The sequence below is a fragment of the Phyllobates terribilis genome, unplaced genomic scaffold (genome assembly GCF_046119375.1).
Source record: "Phyllobates terribilis strain yellow unplaced genomic scaffold, ASM4611937v1 Scaffold_3__8_contigs__length_932513732, whole genome shotgun sequence".
In the NCBI taxonomy this organism is placed as follows: domain Eukaryota; kingdom Metazoa; phylum Chordata; class Amphibia; order Anura; family Dendrobatidae; genus Phyllobates; species Phyllobates terribilis.
The window spans coordinates 710,854,883-710,857,284 of NW_027362763.1; the positions used below are offsets into that span (position 1 = coordinate 710,854,883).

A 2,402-nucleotide genomic window follows, 5' to 3' on the forward strand; every position below is an offset into this window, starting at 1 on the left:
ACTCCTGCAACAGATAAGGATATTTGCAAAACAAATAACCTGACTTTTTCCAAGGCAGAATCTGATCTACCATACAGAGCCAGCAGTGGTAAGACCTCTCACCCTATTCCAGTACTGTGCAATCTCTATAATAACAATAGAAAGTCTTACCCTCTCTCTTAACCCTGTGATCATCGATCTTTATACTAATTAATGTTGACACATAGCTTCTCTAGGTCTGAAAAATTAACTTTGATGGCTAAACTGTGACTATGATCCACCACCATTGGATAACAAGTATCACCTAGAATCCATACAACCACCTCCCTACGGGTAAGGTACTTAATTGTGCAAAAACTGTGTACTATATATCTATGTACGTTCTATTTTCTGAGTTCCCACTTCACATTACCATATAGTCCTCCAGGTGGACCCAGGACAGTGACTCCCCAGTTCAAACAGGGTAAACAGGTTTTATCACCAATTGCAGATCTTCACTATAACAGGTAAATATCCAACCTATTCTCAACACGTGGCAACACTCGGTCTCCTAATAATTAGCCCCTTCTTTACTCACAGCTGACCGTTTCAGCAGAGCTAGCCAGAGACGCCCATACTCCTGTGATTATTCCTTCTCCACCTAACTGCCTTCCAGGTAACTAGAACCTCCACATACTAAAAAGGTAATTTGTCAGCTGGTTTTAAAGCTTACCATAGCATATATATACCCTTTACAGGTACTCGCACATCCGGGACTAACCGAGAATAACCAATTAGGAGAACCTGGAATCCCGAGCACATTCCTCAAAGGAACCCTTACTCTCTCTATGAATTTTAACCTTGCATTTTTACCAGATAATTTTTAAAATTTCTTTGTATAAATAAATAAATTCTTCTTTTTACCACTAACCCTCTCGTGTCATTTTAAATTAAGTATACCAGCGCAGTAGATCTTTTTACAATTAGGTTCCATATACTGGCTGCTAGGGTAGACGTGGGCCTAGTATCCCAGACAGTGGATCATCAGACACAGAAATCTCTTGACAGGAGTCCCCTTAGGTGGACTGGGAACCTCAAAAGAGTTGTTGGGGACCTAGGGGCGCATTCTGTATGCAGGACTGTAGAAGAAGTTAGGACTCAAGGGTAGTATATGGAGAGAACTCAGATCCAGATATACTGTCACTGGTGAGGAAGATTCTCTATGGCTAGAAAACAGAGCAACAGAGATGCTTCACCTTAATTGGGAACCAAAGCTGAAGTTGAATCATGTACTTGTGGGAAAGATGACAACCCGATGACAAAAAAAAAAATCCTTTAGGCCTTATCCTTTACACCTGCCTGTAAATATTGTAAATACTTCCAGTTACCCAGTAAAGTCCCAATTATTGTTATGAACTTTGTATCCTCTGAATTCATTGTTGCCCTGGTTCCAGAAGAGAAATCCTTGGAGACAGCAGAGACCGGCTGGTCAGAAGTGGAACACACCACATACACCGCCGCACATCAGAGGGAGGACACACTTTGTCTGAAGGGTGCCAGAGCAAGTATGGGCTATAGGTCGTTCACAGCTACCTCACTGGGGCACCTTACACATACATAAGGCCAAACACAAGATTCGTATCAGGTAAAGCAATCATTCCATTACTCTCATTGATTTCTCAGGGGCCTCAATTAAGCCATTGTTCTCCCAGTCACTAGTCCCATTATGTGGATTGCAGACTCAGTGGAGCTGTCACCAATGGGGGTCTCACATGCAGTCCTAGGTAATGGTGCTCGGCCTGAGAAAATACCTCCACCAATGCACAGTTGGCTTGGTGGTGTAGGGGTGTTTCCCTAGGGCTGTGCTCAATTCCAGGGGGGGTGGGCAGTTTGGGGTATTTAGGACACTGACGAGGAAATGGATGGGTTGCTGCTTGGATACACGTACTATGGTCGTGGTATCCGTTGTCTGGAGGAGTATATGCTGTGACTGCAGACTACACCAGCAGGAGATACAAAAGCCACGATCGTAGCACATGTATCCAACTCCAGAAACAACCCATCCATTTCCTTGTCAGTGTCCTAACTACCCCAAACCGCCCCCCCGGTGGGCCAACCAAAAGTTGGGAGACAGTGGGTATTGCCTGGTACGGGGGCAGTGGAACTATTGGCCCAAGGATGGGATCTTGTGGACTGGGGACATTACATTGTGACCATCTACCCGGTATTGCTGTAAGACAGTGGACGCTAATAAAATTAGTTACATTGTTAACCTGCCCAGGTGATTATTAGAACCAACAACCGCAGATCTTAACAATACTATATAGAATAATAGCTAAAAGGTTGAACCTAATATTTAAATTGGATTATTTAAGTACTTTAATGAAATAAAAAATCAGGTTGTTAGTATTAAAAAAGTAACAATACTACATGACCTCATTCAC

At 43.0% G+C, this 2,402-nt stretch overlaps 1 long non-coding RNA gene across 1 annotated transcript; it reads left to right on the forward strand.

The window, feature by feature from the left end:
* Positions 1–213: 213 nt before the first annotated feature.
* On the forward strand, positions 214–594 carry LOC141258301 (uncharacterized). Its single transcript, XR_012318278.1, has 3 exons — positions 214–312; positions 399–485; positions 559–594. It is a non-coding gene; the product is annotated as an uncharacterized lncRNA (long non-coding RNA).
* The last annotated feature ends 1,808 nt before the right edge of the window (positions 595–2,402 follow it).